We start from the raw sequence: 23,784 nt of genomic DNA, 5'->3' as shown, positions 1-23,784 counted from the left end.
CCTAATTATCTCCATCGGGATCCTCCCCGCTATCAGACCCACTCTCGCTCCCATCATCATCATCATCATCGGAAGCCAAGGCTCCAGCATCGGCTTCAAGCTCTTTAGCCCTTTGTATCTCTTCGGTAAGATCGAAACCTCGAGCATGGATCTCGTCGAGGGTTACCCTCCGAGATTAGCATTTGGTGAGTTCAACAACCCAATGTACTTAAGTCTTGGCGGTCTCGGTTGCCTCTCTCGCTTGTACCTGAGTGGCTTCAGCATCGTCTCGATAGATGGCCACAAATGCATCATCGTTGGCTTTTACTTTTTTGGCTTCAAATCTAGCCTTGGCAAGTTTGGAAGCCAACCGAGCCTCGAGCTCCTCTATTTTTCTTGCTTGAACCGAGATCCTCTCCTTTATGCCTTGAAGTTGACTTTCGGCCAATGATAATTGGGCTCGAGCAGTTTTTTTTTCTGCGGCGAGACGGTTCAAGCCATCTTTCCATCCCAAGGCCTCCACCCTTATCGTATCGACCTCCTCATGAAGCTTCCCTACCACCTTAAGCTTCTGCTGCAGCTGTGAGATCGAAATATTAGCCACTATTCCAGAATCGAGCCCTTGGGGTTTTAAGATTATCATTACCTGCTCGGTCAGGTCGGTCTGGTCTTTATGAGCCTTGGCCAACTCGGCTCGGAGGTCCCTGATTTCCTCTTCCTTTTGCCCATAGAGGAGTTTAAGGGCGTTTTTCTCCTCCGTAACCCTTCGAAGGTCGGCCTCGTACCGACTCAGCTCGGCTCGAGACCGAGAACATACTTCTCGATGAACCGCTGAGGCCTATGAAGAAATAAGAAAAAAAGTTAGAAAAGAATAACGAACATAAAAGTGGTATCAACGAAGGGAGTTAAAACTTACCCGATTCAGAGCTTGTTGCACTTCGCAAAAAAAGCCCGACACATCACTAGGGCCAACGACATCCTCGACCCCGGTAAACAAATCACAGAAAGGGTCCTCCCCCTCATGAAATCGGCCTACTTCATGGGTCCCCCAAGCTTGGCCTTCCCGAATTTCCCCTTCGGAAAAAGCATGGAGAATAGGCGAGTCCCCGATTACTATTTCCCCAAGCGACTCGCTTGGGGTGTTCTCCTCAGTTCCAAGAGCCTCGGGACTGACCCCTTCAGATATACCCACCGTTTGTTGACTTTGGTCGGAGGCATCTTCTATCTCTAATGATTCGGGGTCTCTGCTCGAATCTTTCATCGATATCCTCTCAGTTCGAGGAGGAGCTTCATAAAGCACCATCGATCCTGCTGCCTTTGGGGCATCGATGGTTTTCTTCACTCGGGCCACCAGAATGGAGCCGTCATTTTCTTCCTTTCTTCTTCTTCTTCTTCTTCTTCTTCTTCTTCTTCATCCATCAGACGCTGAACAGATTCTTCGGTTAGAGGGATAATTTTCCTCCTCAGCTTACGAGCCATCCTTGTTTTGGGTTATGGATCCTCGGAAGTGGAGGCCCTTTTTCTCTTATTGCCCTTCGTCGGTTTCGGAACCAGGGATGAAGTTTGTTCATCACCAGACGGGGGCCTCATAACCGCATCTTTGCCCAACCTACGCACCAGAAAATTGGTTAAGTATATGGAAAACATTCTGATCGAACCATCAAAGACATGGGAAAAAGGCCTACCATGATTTTTTGCCTCCCATCGGCCCTTCGACAAATCACGCCACGAGCGCTCGGCGTATGTAAAGGTCGAAGCCAGGTCCTGTACCCAGCTCTTAAGGTCAGGAACTACACCGGGCATCCAAGGAGCCGCTGCATGGCAAAAGGGGATATCGATGAGAAAGAAACGAAGAGGCAAAACAATAGGAGATAACAACAGAATCATACTTATGCTTCATGTTCCATTCCTCGGGAAATGGCATCTTCTCGATCGGAATTAGGTCCGAAGTCTTCACTCAAACGAACCAGCCCATCTAGCTCTGATCCTTGTTCTCGTTTATGCTCGAGAACAACTCCTTGCTAGCCCGGCGTTGGAGCTTTATTAACCCACCTCGATAGAGGCGGGGGCTGTACAGTCTAATAAGATGGTCGAGGGTGAAAGGCATCCCCTCGATCTTGTTCACGAAGATGCGATTCAGAATAACGATCCTCCAAAATGAAGGATGGATTTGGTCTAGGGTTATTTGGTATTGGTGGCAAAAATCGATAACGACAGGGTCGAGGGGGGCCAATGTGAAAGGGTAAGTATACACACTTAAAAACCCTTTCACATAAGTAGTGATATCTTCTTTAGGATCCGAGATTATCACTTTTATTTTCTCCCAGTTACAATCTTTCCTCAGCTGCTCGAGGTGCCCCTTACTTATCGAGCACATATACCTAGATACTAGTTCATATCGACCAGGAACCGATGAGGCTTTATCAACCTTAAAATCGGAGGTAAGAACACACGCCCCGGGAACACACTCCTCAGGCCATGGCTCCACCGGTATTTTGTCGACGGCAGGCTGTGAAGAAAAGGCTTTTTCTTTTTGAGGAATGATTTTAGATGTTTTCACCATTTTGGATTTAGAGATCGGAAATAGAAGATGTGGTATTTTAAAGAAAGATTTTGCAGTGAAAATCACAAGAAGAAAGATTTTTGCAGCAAAAATCACAAACTTACAGATGAACTCAGAAGATACGAGAAAGAGCTTAGAAAAATTTGGAGGTTGGAGACGTAAAAGTGATAAATGGTAAATAAAAGGGACTATTTATAGATTGAGAAATGACGGTTCAATATCAGCGGTGGCCGACCACCGTCTGACATGCATTTAATGCCTTGGTAAACTGAAACGACGGGACAGCTATCACGTACGTCATGGTCGAGCTCGATGGAAACGTCAGTGTATATCTAATCGAACCTTTAGGAAATCATACCGTTTCTAGCCACATCCTTCCCGAGAAATAAAGGGACTATATGTATATGGTCAAAATCGTTTCGACCTTCGTACGATTGGTGAAGATAGACCGAAGAGCGTCTTCATAATATCGAGGTGAGATTTGAAGAAGGCACGAACGAGCTTCGAGTTTTGGGGTCAGATTAAATATCGAGATCGATGTTATTATCGAGCTCGAGTCCAAATCGAGATATGATGAGAAGCGATGGTATCAAGCTTAAGAGCCAGAGACCAATCAATACCTGGCCCCGAATCAATATCTAGCTCGAGTCAATATCGAGCTCTAACTTTGGAGACCGATCAATGTCAAGTCCGATCAATCAATACCGGGACCCGAATCAATATCTAGCTCGAGTCAATATCGAGCTATGACATTGGAGACCGATCAATGTCAAGTCCGATCAAGATCGGGCTCATAGACAGGAGGCGTTACAGCCGCACTAAGGGAGAGAATATCTGCGGGAATTAGGGAAAAACTGATTTATCATGGGTTCCCTACTATGTATTTTTAATTATATCTAAAGTAGGATCCCTATACTATAATAGGGATGGCTATATTCCTGTAAGGCAGGATCAAGACACGGCAACTCAAATACTGTTGATACATTCCCATATTAAGAGATTATCCTTTTGAGTTTTATACATTGATTTATCTTGCTTATTCATAAATTTTTCCCTTTTTAACTTTGTTTGTATTTCATTGTTTATGGTCAATATTCAACATTTCTACTCACTCTTACGATTTGTGTCAAACTATACCACATACCCTTAGAACTACGTACAAATTCAACTCTATCCGTTTTTTCGGGTAAACACACATATCTTCTTTTAGCGCAAAGTCAGTCAACACAACTAAGCAGAGGAATACGTTAAGACACTTTTCAAATCATATTAGATACTATTAAAGGTACTTGATTGAACACTAACCAGGGGTAAACCAGAGATTTGTTATAAATAACCTCTCGTTCAACATTCTTTAATTTCAACTATTTATCGCACCCGGGAAGATCAAACAAATTAAAAGGATTTTGTCATGTATAATACAGTCCAACAGAAGGATAATTCTTTCAAATATACTGTGTATTCTACGTTTGACATCCATGCCGTTTGTCACTCAAAAGTCTCTTTTGCATTAAAGGTGCATTAAAGGGCTCAAGGAACAATTAAAGTGATATACTCCCTCCGTTCACTTTTACTTGGCACGTTTTGACATTTCACGCCCCTTAAGAAATAATAAATGAAGTGCATAATTTACCATGATACCCATATTAATTGATGCATATTTTATTGGATTTGAGAAAATAATTGAAATGAGTAATAAATATTATGTGTATAACAGGAATTTTTTTTTTGTCTTCTCTTGATATGCGTAAAGCGACAAATAAAAATAAAAATCTATTTTTAGTATACATGCCAAGTAAAAGTGAACGGAGGGAGTAGTTCATTACATACTTGTTTACCCGAAAAACGGATAGAGTTGAATCTATACGTAGTTCTAAGGATACGTGGTATAATTTGATACAAATCGGAAAAGTAAGTAGAGAAATATCGAATATTGACTGTAAAAAAGAATGAAATACAAATCGAATCGAGTGGAGAATAATTTATAAACAAGCCAGATAAATCAATGTCCGGAGCCTAACAATGAATGACCTATGAACAAGATGAACCGATGTACAAAGCTCAAAAAAAGGATAATCTTTACTATACGTGTGAATCTCAATAATTTCTGAATATGAGAGTGTATTGATATCTCAATGTTGAACGTGTCCCCTACAGAAATGGTAGCCACTCTTTATATAATGGATGGATCCTAACTTGGATATAATTAAAAATACATAGTGGGGATCCCATGATAGATTAGTCAATTAGTTTTTCCTTAATTCCCGACGAGATTCTCTTCCTTGGTGCGGCTACAACGACTCTTTATTTTGTAGCTTGATCTTGGTAAGTCTTGGAACTTGGTCTATCTCTGGATCTCAAACTCGATATTGACTCGAGCTCGATACTATGTTGAGCTCGGCATCGACTGATCTGGATCTCGAGTTTGATAACACCACTTCGCATCATAGTTCGATTTGGACTCGAGCTCGATATTGACTTCGAGCTCGGTATTGATCGGTTTTGAGCTCGATCACCTGGCTTCAGATCTCATCTCAATATTATGATGACGACCCTCGGTTCACCATGTTCCAATCTCTACTAATTACTCGAAGGGCAAACTCGGTTTTGACTGTATACAGATAGTTCCCTCGTTTCTCGGAAAGAATATGGCAAAAAATGATATGATTTTCCAACGATATGACTAGATATACACTGACATTTGCATCGAGCCCGGCCATGACGTATGTGATAAATGTGCCATCGATTCAGTTACCAAGGCATTAAATGTGCATCAGACGATGGTCAGCCACTACTGATATAGAACCGTCATCGCTAAATCTATAAATAGCTCCTCTCTTCACCATTTTTTACTTTTAGATTTCCAATCTTCAAATCTACTAAGTTCTTTTCTGCATCTTCTGAGTTGTTCATCCGAAATCTGCGATTATTACTGCTAACCCCTTTTTGGAACACCAAATTTTATCATCTCCCTCTATTTTCAACTTCAAATCCAAATGGCGAAAATGTCAAAAACTGTTTCTCAGAAAGAAAACTGAAAGAAAACGCTTCTTCATCGCGGCCGGCCGTCGACAAAACACCGGTGGAGTCACGACCTGAGGAGTGCGTTCCTAGAGGGTGTGTCCTCACTTCTGATTTTAAGACCGATAAAGCCTCGTCGGTTTCAGGTCGATGTGAGCCAGTATCGAGGTATAAATGCTCGATAACTGAGGGATACCTTAAGCAGGTAAGGAAAGATTGCAACTGGAAGAACAAAGAAGTGGTGATCCCGGCTCCTGAAGAAGATATCACCACCCATGTGGAAGGGTTTTTAAGTGTTTACGCTTACCCTTTCACGCTGGGCCCCCTAGACCCCGTTATCGTTGACTTTTGCCGCCAGTATCAAATAACCCTAGGCCAAATCCATCCTTCCTTTTGGCGAATTATTATTTTGCTCTGATTATTCATGAGCAAAGTCGGGGGGATACCTTTTACCCTCGACCATCTTATCAGGTTATACAGCCCCCGCCTCTATCAAGATGGGTTAATAAAACTCCAACGCCGGGCAACCAAAGTGTTGTTCTCGAGCATAGACGAGGATACGTCGAGCGCTCGTGGTGTGATTTATCAAAGGGCCGATGGGAGGCCAAAACACATGGTAAGCCTCTTTCCCACGTCTTTGTTGACTTTGTAAAAGCATTTCTTACTTATTTTATTTTTATACAGGCCTTGGCAAAGATGCTGTTATGAGCCCCCTATCTGGTGAGGAGGAGACTTCGATCCCGACACCGAAATCGTTAAAGGACAAAAAGAGGAAAAAGATCTCAACCTCCGAGGTTCCGGAACCTAAGAAGAAGGCGGCTCGTAAGCTGAGGAAGAACATCATCCTCCTGACCAAAGACTTTGTTCGGCATCTTAGGGATGAAGATGAAGAAGAGGAAAAAGACGACTCCGGGCTGGTGGCCGAGTGAAAATGAGCACCGAGGCCCCAAAGGATACTGAATCGGTGAAGGCCGCAGAGATTCCATCTCGAGATGAGGGGGTCTTGGATAGAGAATTGGGCGAAGTCCCCGAGTCGTCGAGGATCGAGGATGCCTCCCACCATAACGAACCATCGGTGGGTACTGCTGCAGGGGCTGATCTCGAGCGCCCCCCCCCCCCGAGATGGAGAGAACGCCCCAAGTGATCCACTTGGGGCAATAGAAATTGGAGGCTCCCTGCTGCTCCCCTCATTTTCCGAGGGGATGATTCAAGAGGCTCGGGCCTAGAAGACCCTCTCCATCAAAATAGGCCACTGAAGGGAAGATCCCTTCCATGATTATTTTACTGGGGTCGAAGATGCTACCGGCCTGAGAGACTTGGAGGTCTCGAGGAAGGACTCAGGCGAGGCATCGAGCCTTTTCAACGAAGCACATCAAGCTTTGAATCGGGTAAGCCTTAACTCCCCTTGTTGGTATTACCCTTGTGTTTATTTTTCTTTTCCTGTCTAACTTCTCTTCTTCTTTTTGCGTAGGACTCAGCGTTTCATCAGGAAGCATTTTCTCGGTCTCGAGCTGAGCTGAGTCAGTATGAGGCCGACCTTCGAGGGCTTACAGAGGAAAGAAATTCCCTTAAACTTCTCTGTGGGAAAAGAGAAGAGGAGACCAAGGACCTCCGAGCCGAGTTGGCCAAGGCTCTCTAAGATCAGACCGACCTGATCGAGCAGGTAATGAAAATCTTAAAAACTCATGGGCTCGATTCGTGGATGGAGGCTAACATTTCAAACTTGTAGCTGCAGCAGAAGATCGAGATGATCGGGCAGCTTCGCGAGGAGGTCGACATGATGAAAGCGGAGACCTGGGATAGAAAGAAGGTATGGACCGCTTTGCTACAGAAAAAGAGACTACTTTATCCTAATTGTCATCGACCAAAAGTCAGCTTCGAGGCATGAAGGAGAAAAGCTCAATTCAGGCAAAGAAAATAAAGGAGCTCGAGGACCGGTTGGCTTCCGAACTTACAAACGCCAAGTCCGAAGATGAAAAGGCAAAGGCCGAGGCGGAGGCAATCGTGGCCATCTATCAGGATGATGCTGAAGCTGCTCAAGTCCAAGCGAGAGAGGTAACCAAGACCGCTCAAACTCGAGCACATTGGATTGCTAAACTCGCTAAATGCCAATCTCGGAGGGAAACCCTTGAGGAGATCCACGCTCGAGGTTTTGATCTTACTGATGATATAAACAAGGCTAGATAGCGTGAGGCTGATGTTAGAGCATTGTCCTCCTCCGATGATGATGATGCCGAGAGTAAGAGCGGGCCCGAGAGCGGGGAGGACCCCGATGGGGAAGAAGCTGCCCCCGGAGAAAATTAGGAACCTTAGGATTTTTCCTTTTTGATTTTGTGTAGGGTCCTGATCGGACTTTGTAAATATTCTCATATATACAAAGATTTCTTTTTTCCGACTTGTCTTTATTTCATTTTCTGCCTTGTGAAAATTTTGTTTCATTCATGCCTTATGAAAGTTTTGTTCATAAGTTCGAGGCTTTAGGCAAGTTGATCGAAGTCAGACTAGTGTAGCCCTTCGATTTTATGGTCGAGTGAGTATTTGCTCAAACTCGAATTAAGAGTAGCCCTGGGGCTTTATGGTCGAGTGAGTATTTTCTAGAACTCGCATTAAGATCCCTTAGGCTTAATAGTCTAGTGAGTGTTTGCTCGAACTCGAAGTGAAAACAACCCTTAGGCTTTATGATCAAGTGAGAATTTGCTCGAACTTGAAATGAAAACAGCCCTTGGGCTTTATGGTCGAGTGAGTGTTTGCTCGAACTCGAATTAATGTAGCCCTTAGGCTTAATGGTCGAGTGAGTATTTGCTCGAACTCGAATTAATGGAGCCCTTTAGACTTTAATGGTTGAGTGAGTATTTTCTCGAACTCGAATTAATGTAGCCCTTTAGGCTTTAATGGTCGAGTGAGTGTTTGCTCGAACTCGAATTAAAGTAGCCCTTAGGCTTAATGGTCGAGTGAGTGTTTGCTCGAACTCGAATTAATATAGACCTTAGGCTTTATGGTCGAGTGAGTATTTGCTCGAACTCGAATGGAAACAACCCTTGGGCTTTATGGTCAAGTGTTTGCTCGAACTCGAAGTAATGTAGCCCTTAGGATTAATAGTCGAGTGAGCATTTGCTCGAACTCGAATTAATGGATCCCTTTAGGCTTTAATGGTTGAGTGAGTATTTGCTCGAACTTGAATTAATGTATCCCTTTAGGCTTTAATGGTCGAGTGAGTGTTTGTTCGAACTCGAATTAATGTAGCCCTTAGGCTTAATGGTCGAGTGAGCGTTTACTCGAACCAGAATTAAGAGTAGCCCTTGGGCTTTATGGTCGAGTGAGTGTTTGCTCGAACTCACATTAAGAGTAACCCTTAGGCTTAATAGTCGAGTGAGTGTTTGCTTGAACTCGAAGTGAAAACAACCCTTAGGCTTTATGATCGAGTGAGTGTTTGCCAGAAATCGCATTAAGAGTAGCCCTTAGGCTCGATAGTCGAGTGAGCATTTGCTTGAACTTGAAATAATGTAGCCCTTAGGCTTTGTTATCGAGTGAGTGTTTTCTCGAACTCGAAGTAATGTAGCCCTTAGGCTTTTCTATCGAGTGAGTGTTTGCTCGAACTTGAAGTAATGTAGCCCTTAGGCTTTGTTATCGAGTGAGTGTTTACTCGAACTCGAAGTAATGTAGCCCTTAGGCTTTATGGAACTTGGTCTCATTGATTTTTCAGTTAGCTGTCCCCGATTTATGGGGTAATTTTTCAAACTACGATCATGGTCGGCCCTTAAGCTTGTTTGAACATGAAGTCAAAAGATCTTTCTGAGATATGAGATATCGGTAAAGAAGAAATTTCTCTTTATAAGTCATTAAACATGTGTTCATGTTTTATGTCAGGGCTCGAGCAAACTACGCGGGCATGGTTCGTTTAACCATTTGGCCCTTACACTTTTTCCTATCGAGACCCTGTTTGACATGAGGTGACTTTCTTGCATCGAACTTGACTTATTCGAGGGCAATGCCCCCCAATATTCGAGGTTAATTGTAAAGAGGCCTCGGATACTATTGAATTGTTCCAACTTGGCACGATCAATGGTTGCCTCATTAAAAACCTTGCCGAAAAACCCATTTAGGACAAAACCAGTCTAAGGAAAAAAGAGTGCAACGCGTGCTTTCAGGCCTAAAAGCTTCGAGTTGAATAATCCATCACTGTTTCTAGTCGAACACCTACAAGGAGTTTCGAAATATAAATGATTATGGGAGGGTCGTACCTCAGTAGTAGTATCATTTTAGGTGCGATACGTTCGAATTGCTTGGTAGTTGTTTGCCATTTATCACACCGAGCTTGTAGGATCCTTTTCTAGCAATTTCGAGAACCTGATATGGTCCTTCCCAGTTTCCCTTCGATCCGCTGTTTTTGGGCGGCCAATCGAAAGAGAGCGGCTTCTCATTTTTCATCTAATAATTCAAGGCTCGTATTCGTGGTCTCGTTATTCAACTCATTTGTCGCATATCGAAACCTGATGCTCGGTTCTACGACCTCAATCGGGATGAGAGCTTCGACGCCATAAACCAATGAGAATGGTGTTGCTCTGGTACTGGATTTCGATGTTGTGTGGTATGCCTACAGGACCTCGAGTAGTATTTCTCTCCATTTTCCTTTAGCTTCGGTTAATCTTTTCTTAAGATTTTGGATGATGGTTTTGTTGGTCGATTCTGCTTGTCCGTTCCCGCTGGGATGATAAGGTATTGATAGGATCCTTTTGATTTTGTGATCCTTGAGAAATTTTGTTACTTTGCTGCCGATGAATTGCTTTCCATTATCACATAAAATCTTGGATGGCATCCCGAATCGACATATTATGTGGTCCCAAACGAAGTCTATCACTTCCTTTTCTCTAACTTTCTCGAAAGCCTATCCTTCAACCCATTTAGAGAAATAATCAGTCATAAACAAAATAAACTGAGCCTTATATGGGGCTGATGGGAGGGGGCCAACGATGTCCATTCTCCATTTCATGAAAGGCCATGAAGATAGGACAAAGTGAAGAAGTTCCCCGGGTTGATGAATCATGGGCGCATGCCTTTGGCACTTGTCGCATTTTCAAACAAACTCCCTAGCATCCTTGTCCATATCGATCCAATAATATCCTACTCTGATTACTTTATGGACCAATGAATCAGCACTGGAATGATTTCCACAAGTGCCCTCATGAATTTCATGTAGGATGTAATCGGTATCTCCCGATCCCAAATATATTGCCAATGGTCCATCGAACGTCCTCCTAAATAAAGTTTCATCTTTGTACATGGTGAATCGTGCTGCTATTGTGTGCAGAGCCCTCGATTCCTTTGGATCTGATGGAAGATTCTCGTTCTTGAAGTACTATATATATTTATTTCTCCAATCCCAGGTTAGACTTGTGGATTTTATCTCGGCATGTCCTTCTTCAATCACCGATCTTATGAGTTGTACGACAATCCCCGAGTTGAGTTCGTCATCTTCGACCAATGAACCTAAGCTTGCAAGAGCGCCGACCTCGTTGTTTTGCTCTCGAGGTACATGTTGCAAAGTCCATTTCTCAAATCGATGTAGAGTCACCTGTAATTTATCCAAGTACCTCTGCATTTGATCTTCTCGGACTTCAAAAGTCCTGTTACCTTGATTTACCATGAGGAGGGAGTCACATTTAGCTTCTACGACCTCGACTTCCAAGCTTCTAGCTAGCTCGAGACCTGCAATCACGGCCTCATACTCGGCCTCATTGTTAGTCAATTTTATAGTTCTGATAGATTGTCTAACTATATTACCTGTGGGTGATTTTAGAATGATGCCCAGTCCGGACCCCTTCGCATTCGAGGCACCGTCCGTAAAGAGGGTCCAGACTCCCGAAGAGGTACCCGATTTTATCAGTAATTCCTTTTCAATCTCGGGTACGAAGGCCGGTATAAAGTCAGCCACGAAGTCCGCTAAGATTTGGGATTTGATAGCGGTTCGGGGTCGATACTTGATGTCGTACCCGCCGATTTCTATGGCCCATTTGGCCAATCGACCTGGAAGCTCGGGTTTGTGCAAAATATTTCAAAGAGAATAAGTTGTTACAACATGTATCGGATGTCACTGAAAATATGATTTTAGTTTTCTAGAGGCGCTTATTAAAGCAACCACTAATTTTTCTAAGTGTGAATATCTAGTTTCGGCCTCGTCTAAAGTTCGACTGACATAATAAATAGAGAATTGCGTACCTCGATCTTCTCGAATCAGGACTCCACTTACCGCTATCTTCGAGACAACTAAATACAGATAAAGTTATTCGTCTACCATCAGGGTATGAAGCAACGACGGGTTCGATAAATACCATTTTAGTTCTTCCAAAGCATTCTGACATTCCGGAGTCCATGAAAAATTGCTTTTCTTCTTAAGCAGAGAGAAAAATCGGTGGCTCTTATCTGAGGATCTCAAAATAAATCGTCCCAAGGAGGCTATTCATCATGTTAGCCTCTGTATGACCTTTACATTATCTACCACTATGATGTACTTGATAGCTTTGATTTTATCGAGGTTAATCTCGATTTCTCGATTGGACACCATGAAACCAAGAAACTTGCCCGAGCCAACTCCGAATGCACATTTTTTAGGGTTGAGCTTCATATTGTACTCCCTCAGTATGTCGAAAGTTTCCTGCAAATGCTTTAAATGGTCCTCTGCTCACAGGGATTTAACTAACATATCATCAATATAAACTTCCATTGATTTTCCTATTTGCCTTTTGAACATTCGGTTTACTAGGCGTTGATAAATTGCACCAGCATTTTTTAGAACGAATGGCATCACATTATAATAGTAGGTACCGTACTTAGTGATAAACAATGTCTTTTCCTGATCCTCCGGGTTCATCTGTATTTGGTTGTACCTGGAATAGGCATCGAGAAAACTGAGAGTCTCGTGGCTAGCTGTGGTATCGATCATACGATCGATATTAGGCAAAGGAAAAGAATCCTTAGGGCATGCTTTATTCAAGTCTTTATAATCTATACACATCCTAAGTTTGTTCCCCTTTTTAGGGACTACCACCACATTTGCTAACCATTCGAGGTATTTTACTTACCGAATGGACCCTATTTTAAGAAGTTTAGTTACCTCGTCTTTGATGAAGGCATGTTTGACTCGGACTGGGGCCTTCTTTTTTGTTTTACCAGATGGAATTTTGGGTCCAAGCTTAGTCTATGGGTGGTGATTCCCGGTGGGATCCCTGTCATGTCAAGATGGGACAAAGCGAAATAATTCATGTTAGCTATAAGAAACTGAATGAGCATTTTCCTGAGCTCGGGGTCTAACCCCGTACCCAGGTATACCTTTTGCTCGAGCAGATATTCGATTAGCGTGATTTGCTCAAGTTCTTCGACCGTTGATTGGGTAGCATTGGAATCATCGGGGACCACGAAGGATCGAGGGACCCCATGTTCATCATCTTCGTCAGTCTTCCGATTCTCTAGTTGGGTCGAGACTGACGTATGTGATTGCTATTTGGTATCCCGTTCCCCCTTCAAATCCGATCCTTTTATCAACGATAGTGAAGATATCAGAATTACTTCATCAACGAAAAACATTTCTTGTGCGGCCGGTTGCTCTCCGTAGACCGTTTTGACTCCCTCAGATGTTGGGAATTTCAGGACATAGTGGAGGGTCGAGGGTACAATTCTCATATTCTGGATCCACGGGCTTGCAAAAAGGGCGTTATACCTCATGTCGCCTTTGATTACGTGACACTTCATTTCTTGGATGGTTCTGGCCACGTTTATCGGTAGAATTATCTCGCCCTTAGTAGTATCACATGCCATAGTGTGTCACGACCCAAACCGATGGGTTGCGGCGGGCACGCGGTACCTTACTCAACCGAGTACCAATATAACGTATCTTTTCGTATCATACTATCATAGGTAAATGAGACGGAAAGGCTGCCGTAGGATAACTAGAATAAAACACGTAATACCAACTTATACATAAGACATACAGGCCTATAAGTCCAAAGTGATTACTCGTACACTGAACATAGGCCGACAAGGGTATACAAACTTTCACGTACATGACATATGTATACAAGCCTATAAGGATACATAAATGTCATAAAGGTCAGGACAGAGCCCCACCATACCAATCAACACATGTCCTAATCATACTGACCAATAGCAACTCCGGAGCAAATGGAGCGCACCAACATCTTCTGCTGAGCTGATAGCCTACTTGGAGGACTCTCGACCTGTCTATCGGGACCTGCGGGCATGAAACGCAGCGTCTTCAGGCAAATGGGACGTCAGTACCAATAATGTACCGAGTATGTAAGGAATGCAAATCAGTAAATAATAGACATGAGAGAAACATGGAATAAAAGACTCAACATGTAAGTCTGAATAACTCTGTGAATCATAAATATTTATAATGTCATGCATATGCATATATTTATAATATCATGGATACCATGCATAGGTATATGCGTTCATAACATCATCAAGCCTTTGAGGGCATCCCATCATATCATCTCGGTCACTGTGGGCAAAATCATCAACGTATACCAGCTGATAAGGTGGTGGTACATATATAATGCCGTAACCTTTTCCCATATCCCATATACATATATATACATATATACACGTATATAACGCCATCTGGTCATGGGTCAATGTACATGTATAAATGCATAGATTGCATAAGAAATACGTTAATAAGATTTCTCGGAATATCATAAAATCAACATGCCTTTCGGATGAACTTTATCAAATACGTATTTTTCTGAGACCCATGAACAAAAGATATAATAATAATTCACATGGGGAATCAATAATATAGACACCCCTAGTACTTCTATGAATAGAGTCATTTATGAAAATTGTGCGTTTACTCTTTTCGTTTGTATCATATGGATCATGCCAAAAAGAAATAAGAGATAGCCTTAACATACCTTAGCCGATTCTCTTGACAGTCCCTCTAACACACGTCAATTGCGACAAAACATAACGGCGGGTCGAAGTAGGAAAAAATCCGTGTGATATTCTTGAGAAGGATTACACTGTACTCCCTTAGAATCGTAAACTCCCGTTGCTATTACGCAATATAATTTCGTATGAAATTTTGCTTAAGACCGTTACCTTGCTAAATATGACCATCTTTAATTTGTGATTTTAGAGAAGCCTTGTTACCATTGCAATTTGAGCTAATCACGTTACCTTGCAAATTTTGTATGAATCTCTCTTAAAGAGATCTTTGTGAGCTCCATCAATTACTTGAAGACAGGATATAAGCATCTCACTCTTTACTTTGTAGAGACAAGCACCTCATTTAGGTGAATGAGAGGTCTTTTATCATAATGGGTGTGGCCCCCACTCTTTTGATGACTTTGGCGACAAAGTCCTCTAATTGTGCCCTCTTGCTTTGTGGGTTAAGACTCATTATCAAGAGTCCTTTGGGCTGCCACATTGGTGTCTAATCAAAACATATCCAAATACACTAATTTAATAATTAATCTCCTACTAAGATCACTAATTATCCAATTATCCATATAATTAAGAATTATTTAATTTACTTATAATACTACTTACTTTTAACACACTTTATACATCTTGTTATCATGGTCATGTGGTACCTTGTATGACACTAGTCCATAAATACGAGGTATTGTAGCTTGGACCGTATTTTATCCCAAAATGTCAAACTTTGACGAAACTCGTTTTCTTCAATTCACTTACCCTCTCACCTTCACGAATTTACTTATCACTTATTTGAAGTAGCACAATACTTATAATCCCAAAATAATCTCATTCCCAAACTTACGTCGATTAACTTACGACAAAATTTTTAACAAACGAAAATGCGGGATGTAATATCTCATTTCTAAGCTTCCATAAATTTACTTATGGCGTAGTTTCACGTACGAAAATATGGGGTGTAACATCATTCCCCCCTTGGAACATTCGTCCTCGAATGTTGACTGATGCACTTATCATTTTCATAACCTATGTCTTCCGAATACTTTAGTACTCTCCTTGCCATCTAGGCAACTGTTATGTGAATAAATCCAAAGGCCAAGGCATTCCCCCCTTTAGGCCTCTTTCTCACACCATGACTTGTGGTCGAAATCCTTCCAATCTCGTAACTGTTGCTACCTTCTATCATGCAGCCTGTATGACTCTTACCTTGTAAATGCGGTTATGCGACTCTTCTCTCCTTGTTCCTCCAGCTTTTAGCCAATCTCTAGGACTCACTTTGTGAACATATACAGAGCTTGATAAGATGTCCCTCTGGGCATCTATAAGTATACTGAAGTTCTTCACTCGATACTTTGTTGAACTTATGAATATTGATATTTCTTATTTCATAGACCTGGTTATTCATTCGTATGACTTTACTGCATCTAGGTAGGTCATACTATACCATAACTCTTACCTTGGTTTATCGTTGTTGAGGTCTGCTACCAATTTCCAGCTTACTCTAGTTGCTTATCCCATATGTATAAGTCTAAGTCCTTTAATGCTTTCTCATTACTGTTCATCTTAACAATGACAGCCTAATCTCATCTCATACTTTGTAACTTTTATCCATCCATTATTGATTTACCTCAATATTGATCTATAATCTACCACTGATAACTTGACCTTTTATGTAACACTACCGCTAGGGCTCACGTCGCATCAAGGAACATTTGAAGTAATTTTCCTGATCCACCTGAGGCCATATGATACTATACTTCCATAACCGTATTCATAGCATCCCAAGGTGATTCACCTCATGTGGGTATTTTAATCATGTGTCATTCGTAAAATCCCTCTTCTTTTTTTTTTTCAAATCATTACTCTATCGAAGGCCCAAACGCCATCCTTTATCTATCACAGTTACACCCTTATTATACTATTAGGGCAGCATTCCATCTTTTCTAAATGCTATTAGTCTTAGACTCAATTGAGTTCATGCAGGCTATACTGATTTTTCTATAACTTAGAGAAACCATTAGCTCTCTTGTTTTCTTGGGCTTAATCCCGAGGACTTATCCAGTTTTGTCACCTTCTCACTCGCCTTTTCTTATCCTTACTCATGTCTTCCTAAAACTTTGTCATTTTACCATAATTTAGCTTGCGATATACACATATCTATTATTACTACTCGCAACCTTCCTTCAACTTGCTTGCACCCTGGATTTCCTTATGTTATTCTGAAACATCAAGCGAGACATCACATTGTCTCAAACTCTTCTTTAATCTCTTAACTAGGCCTCTCGGTACCTAGAAACCATAGGCTGGAAGATATGCCACTGACGACGCCACTATCACTCCTGGATACTGAATCCCAACGCTTCTAGCTCTTCATCTTGAAGTTATAGATTATTCACAACCTTCTGCACCTGAGTATCTCGTATGTTGTTCACCTTTACCTTACTTGCCTTAAAATCTTGCATCACACCTTCTATTTCTTTCATGACCTCCCTTCCATATAGGTATGATTCACATCCACAACTTGAAGCTCTATTATAACACTTGCACCTTTGGTGCATACATAATCCGGTGGAAGATTCATACTGACTTCTTATGAGGCTGGTACTCTTCTAATTGGCTTTCTCGTAGAGCCGTTCTAGAATATGGTTGTTGTACTATCTCTCTTGTACCTCTGATATTAAGAGTGATTCTGCAATGTTCTCAATCATAATGTCTATAATTTTCTGGGTCCAATAATCAGACTCCTGATTTACTCAGTTAATGTAACTCTTTAATTTCCTCTTTCCTCTGATCAACCTTTATGTAGGCTTAAGCTACCATCCGATCTGTGGCTCATGGTATTAGTTGTTACTTTAGCCTTTTATAGACGTTATGGAATATCCTTGATACCATCATCTAACAATTCAATCCCTTGTCTATGACCTGGACTCAATTCGTTCTTTTTGGCATGATCCAAATGATACAAACGAAACGAGCAAAATAGCAACTTTCATAAATGACTCTATTCATAGAAATGCTAGCGATGCTTATGTTCTTGATTCCCCATGTGTCATATTATTCTATCATCTGTTCATGAGTCTCAGAAAATACGTGAGTTGATAAAGTTTATTTCATGATATTAATCAAAGGTATAATGGTCTTATGATGTTCCGAAAGAAATTATTCGATCAATGAATGATCCAGAGTTAGCTACGTTATGAACGCACTCAAGATTTCGGAGTATTATCCATGCAGCATATATGTTGACAATCATAAAACTATAGAAGACCCTGGTATAAGTTTTGGGCCACGACGGGCACCCGGTACCTTAATCAACCGAGTACTAACGTAACGTATCTTTTTGTATCATACTATCATAGGTAAATGAGACGGAAAGGCTGCCGTAGGATAACTAGAATAAAACACGTAATACCAACTTATACATAAGAAATACGGGCCTATAAGCCTAAAATGATCACTCGTACACTGAACATAGGCTGACAAGGCCATACAACCATTCACGTACATGACATATGTCTACAAGCCTCTAAGGATACATAAATATCATAAAGGTCGGGACAGAGCCCCGCCATACCAATCAACACATGTCCTAATCATACTGACCAATAGCAACTCCGGAGAAAATGGAGCGCACCAACATCTTTCGCTAAGCTGATAGCCTACTTGGAGGACTCTCGACCTGTCTATCGGGACCTTTGGGCATGAAACGCAGCATCCCCAGGCAAACAGGACGTTAGTACAAATAATGTACTGAGTATGTAAGGAATGAAAATCAGTAAATAATAGACATGAGAGAAACATGGAGTAAAAGACTCAACATGTAAGTCTGAATAACTCTGTGAATCATTAATATTTATAATGTCATGCATATGCGTATATTTATAATGTCATGGAAACCATGCATAGGTATATGCGTTCATAACATCATCAAGCCTCTGAGAGCATCCCATCATATCATCTCGGCCACTGTGGGAAAAATCATCAACATATACCAGTTGATCAGGAGGTGGTGCGTATATAATACCGTAACCTTTTCCCATATCCCATATACATATATATACATATATACGCGTATATAACGCCATCTGGTCATGGGTCAATGTACATGTATAAATGCATAAGAAATACGTTAATAAGATTTCTCGGAATATCATAAAATCAACATGCCTTTCGAATGAACTTTATCAAATACGTATTTTTCTGAGACTCATGAACAGAAGATATAATAATAATTCACATGAGGAATCAATAATATAGACACCCCTAGTACTTCTATGAATAGATTAATTTATGAAAATTGTGCGTTTACTCATTTCGTTTGTATCGTATGGATCACGCCAAAAAGAAAGAAGGGATAGCCTAAACATACCTGAGCAGATTCTCTTGATAATCCCTCTAACACACGTCAATTGCGAAAACACGTAACGGCGGGTCGAAGTAGGGGAAATCCGTATGATATTCTTGAGAAGGATTGCACCGTACTCCCTTAGAATCGTAAAATCCCGTTGCTATTACGCAGTATAATTTCGTATGAAATTTTTCTTAAGACCGTTACCTTGCTGAATATGACCATCTTTAATTTGTGATTATAGAGAAGCCTCACGTTACCATTGCAATTTGAGCTAATCACGTTACCTTGCAAATTTTGTAAAAATCTCTCTTAAAGAGATCTTTGTGAGCTCCATCCGTTACTTGAAGACAAGATATAAGCATCTCTCTTTACTTTGTAGAGACAAGCACCTCATTTAGGTGAATGAGAGGTATTTTATCATAATGGGTGTGGGCCCCACTCTTTTGATGACTTTGGCCACAAAGTCCTCTAATTGTGCCATCTTGCTTTGTGGGTTACGACTCATTATCAAGAGTCCTTTAGGCTGCCACGTTGGAGTCTAATCAAAACATATCCAAATACACTAATTAAATAATTAATCTCCCACTAGGATCACTAATTACCTAATTATCATATAATTAAGAATTATCTCAAATTACTTATAATACTACTCACTTTTAACACACGTTATACATCTTGCTATCATGGTCATGTGGTACCTTGTATGGCACTAGTCCATAAATACAGGGTATTGTAGCTTGGACCGTATTTTATCCCAAAATGTCAAACTTTGAAGTAACTCATTTTCTTTCAATCCACTTACTCTCTCACCTTTACGAATTTACTTATCACTTATTTGAAGTAGCACAATACTTATAATCCCAAAATAATCTCATTCCCGAACTTACGTCGATTATCTTACGACGAAATGTTTAACACACGAAAATGTGGGATGTAACATCTCTTTTCCGAGCTTTCATCAATTTACTTATGGCGTACTTTCACGTACGAAAATATGGGGCTTAACATATTGAATCCGTTTAGAACTAGGGTTGCGGGCACGACCTGGTCCTGTTGACCAAGCTGCTCTACGACCTTCGATCTAATAATGTTGGATGAACTACCTGGATCAATTAACACATGCTTAACTTGAGTTTTATTCATAACTACAGATATTACCAGTGCATCGTTGTGGGGTTGTATGACTCCTTCTGCGTCTTTATCATTAAAGGACAAGGTGCCTATGGGTGCGTAATCCTGAGTCCGAGATCGCTTCTCTCTTACGATCGACATCTTAGTGCGCTTAAGCACCGGCTCCTGGGGGGTATTGGTCCCTCCGATGATCATGTGGATGATGTGTTGTGGCTTTTCTTGTTTGTTTTGTCTATTGAATTCTCTATTTTTAAAATGGTTTTTGGCTTGGTCGCTTAAGAACTCTCGAAGGTGCCCTTCATTGAATAACCGGGCTACCTCCTCTCTCAGTTGCCTACAATCTTCCGTTCTATGGCCATGAGTGTCATGATATTCACACACTTGATTGGGATTCCTCTGGGCTGGGTCGATCTGTAGAGGTCGAGGCCATTTAGTATCTTTGATGCGTCTGATAGCCGACACGATGGCGGATGCATCGATGTTGAAGTTATATTCTAATAACCGTGGTGCTTCCTTAGGTGCAGTATGCTTGTCGAACCTATTCCTGTTCATCATCCCCCGAGACCCTTATCCTCAATCACTTCTTTTATTGCCTTGTACGGGGTTACGTCTTGGTTCGTCACCCCTATGATCTCTACTATACTGCCGGTATCGGTCCCTGATCGGCCTTGGTTCTTGGTTGATGTCCTTTTTAATAACGGACCCAGAACCCAACTGGTCGTCTTCGACTCTAATTTTTGATTGATACCGATTGTGTACATCGGCCCAGGTAACAGTTGGGTAATCGATCAGGTTCTGCTTCAACCGTCGTAAAGCCATCGAACTTCGTTCATTTAGACCTTGAGTGAAAGCTTGAACAACCCAATCGTCTGTGACTGTGGTAGATCCGTTCGTTCCATTTGGAAACGAGATACGAATTCTCTTAGCATCTCGTTATTTTTTTGTCTTACTTTGAAAAGGTCCGACTTCCTAGTCTCGACCTTTATGGCTCCATCATGTGCTTTTACGAAAGCATCTGTAAGCATAGCAAAAGAATCGGTAGAGTTAGGTGGTAAATTATGATACCATATCATTGCTCCCTTTGAAAGGGTTTCACCAAATTTTTTCAATAATACAGATTCGATCTCGTCGTCTTTTAGATCGTTCCATTATATTTAGGAATTTCGGGCATGTAGAACTTCTTGGGGATCAGTTTCGGCACCGCGCTCGGGGGGGGGGGAGGGCTTTTGTACGAATTTTTTGAAATCCAAGCCCTTCAATATTGGTGGTGTCCCCGGGAACTGATCAACCCTGGAGTTATACGTTTCCTATTTTTTGTCGTTTTCTTTAATCCTCCTTGATCCTGACTCTATTCGCTTCATCAGTTCCTCGAGTATCCTAACAATTTCAGGATTAGTCCCCGATTCTTGCTCATTCGACCTTACTACAGTTGGCCCCGTTTTGTGGGTGACTTCTCGGGATGGACCGGGCTCCGGCCTGCTCGGTGCCTGGGTTTGGCTATGCAACTGAGCTATCGCTACCTGTTGAGCTTGCAACATTTCGAAAATCATATGCAAGTTGATTCCATTTTCCTCAACGTATTGAGTATTTGGAGCTGCAGATCGAGTTCCACCATGAATGCTATTTTCAGGGTCGGAACGTTGGTTTTCCTCGATGGCCACATGTGAATTAACGTCTATTGGTACTTCGACCTGTTCTCCAACGGCATCAACGAGTGGCCTTTCATCCCCGGACGTCAAGTTGTTGTTCTTATCTTGAAGACCAGCTTCGTTGCTGATAGGTAGGGCCATAAATGGAGAATTTATCGTTTTCTACCTGAAATCAAAAATACTTCCAAGGGCAAGCGTAAAATAGTGTGTTTTACAGAGATTCGTACCAAATAACCACTATTATCCTTAGCCCCACGGTGGGCGCTAAACTGTTTACCCGAAAAATGAATAGAGTTGAATTTATACGTAATTCTAAGGATACGTGGTATAATTTGGTACAAATTGGAAAAGTAAGTAGAAAAATATCGAATATTGACTGTAAAAAAGAATGAAATACAAACTAAATTGAGTGGAGAATAATTTATAAACAAGCAAGATAAATCAATGTCCGAAGCCCAACAACGAATGACCTATGAATAAGATGAACCGATGTACAAAGCTCAAAAAAGGATAATCTTTATTATACATGTGAATCTCAATAATTTCTGAATATGAGAGTGTATTGATGTCTCAATGTTGAATGTGTACCCTACAGAAATGGTAGCCACTCTTTATATACTGGAGGGATCCTACTTTGGATATAATTAAAAATACATAGTGGGGATCCCATGATAGATTAGTCAATTAGTTTTTCCTTAATTCCCGCCGAGATTCTCTCCCTTGGTGCGGCTACAACGGCTCTTTATTTCTTAGCTCGATCTTGGTCGGTCTTAGAACTTGGTTGATCTCTGGATCTCAAACTCGATATTGACTCGAGCTCGATACTATGTTGAGCTCGGCATCGACTGATCTGGATCTCGAGTTTGATAACACCACTTCGCATCACAATTCGATTTGAACTCGAGCTCGATATTGACTTCGAGCTTGGTATTGATCGGTTTTGAGCTCGATAACCTAGCTTCAGATCTCATCTCAATATTATGATGACGACCCTCGGTTCACCATGTTCTAATCTCGACTAATTACTCGAAGATCAAGCTCGGTTTTGACCGTTTACAATATTTACGTTTACACACATATACACATACGTTTAACTATATATTCACGAGAATGATACAACTAATGCACTTTAAAACATGATAAGAAGGGTATTTCAAAAGCCAAAAACCTGTTGGTTCTTGCGAAAAAAGCACTCTACCAAGAAAAAGGAGCAGACCAGCAGAGGCAGAGCTAGGATTTGAAGTGTATGGGTTCTAAATTATAAATACAGGGTCTCGAAAAAAGTCACCGATTTTTCTTCTACTGTAGCTCCGCCCTAACTACATATGAAAGTTTTCTTCTTAATAAGGACATAAGGCCACTCTATGTGAATGCAAGTTAGTCTCCCTAAGAAACTAAAAACAAGAAAGTAGGACAACAACCACATACCTTGTCTATCGGCTTATCGGAGACTCCAAGTTCGAACTTTTGGAAAGAACCAAAGCACAAATTGACAAAGAGAATGAAGTTCAAAATGTGGGACAACCCTAGAATTAAAAATTAAAAATCAGATTTTGTATAAATTATCAAATATAAAATATAAGAGGAAAAATGAAAGAAAAAAAAATCAGGAAAGAAGAATTGAAGAAGAAGAAGGGTCTAACTTCTAAGGGAGAAAGAGCATACATTGATACACAACGAGAGTTGAAAGGCGTATGGATCCGACAGATTGTGGTAGCAGCGCCAGCGATCAACAGAGGCAGAACCCTAGCTTTTTTCATTTGGGATTGAGAAGATGAGAATACGTCTTTTTGTTTAGAGAAGAATTTGTTTATTAGAAAGAAAAAAAGTTTTATGTTTTATTTATTAAAAAGTATAAATGTTAGTTTAAAGGAAGGCAAAGTGTCGTTTGGACTTTGGAGTTGTTTCGGAATTACGATGTCGTTTAATTTGTGCTTTCTTAAAAAGAAATATTGTAAAAAAACAACAAAATATTTCACTGCTTTCAAGCATTAATTCGAACCCGCGCATTCTCCAAGCGAACCCAAAACTCTTACCATTGAACCCAGAGCCCTTTTGTTATTAGGTTCGGTATGATATATTTATATAGAATCAGTAAAATTTTCAATACAAATATAGGGTCTCGGAAAAAGTCA

Source organism: Nicotiana tomentosiformis, chromosome 11 (genome assembly GCF_000390325.3).
Source record: "Nicotiana tomentosiformis chromosome 11, ASM39032v3, whole genome shotgun sequence".
In the NCBI taxonomy this organism is placed as follows: domain Eukaryota; kingdom Viridiplantae; phylum Streptophyta; class Magnoliopsida; order Solanales; family Solanaceae; genus Nicotiana; species Nicotiana tomentosiformis.
Note: the sequence above shows the minus strand (reverse complement) of the source record.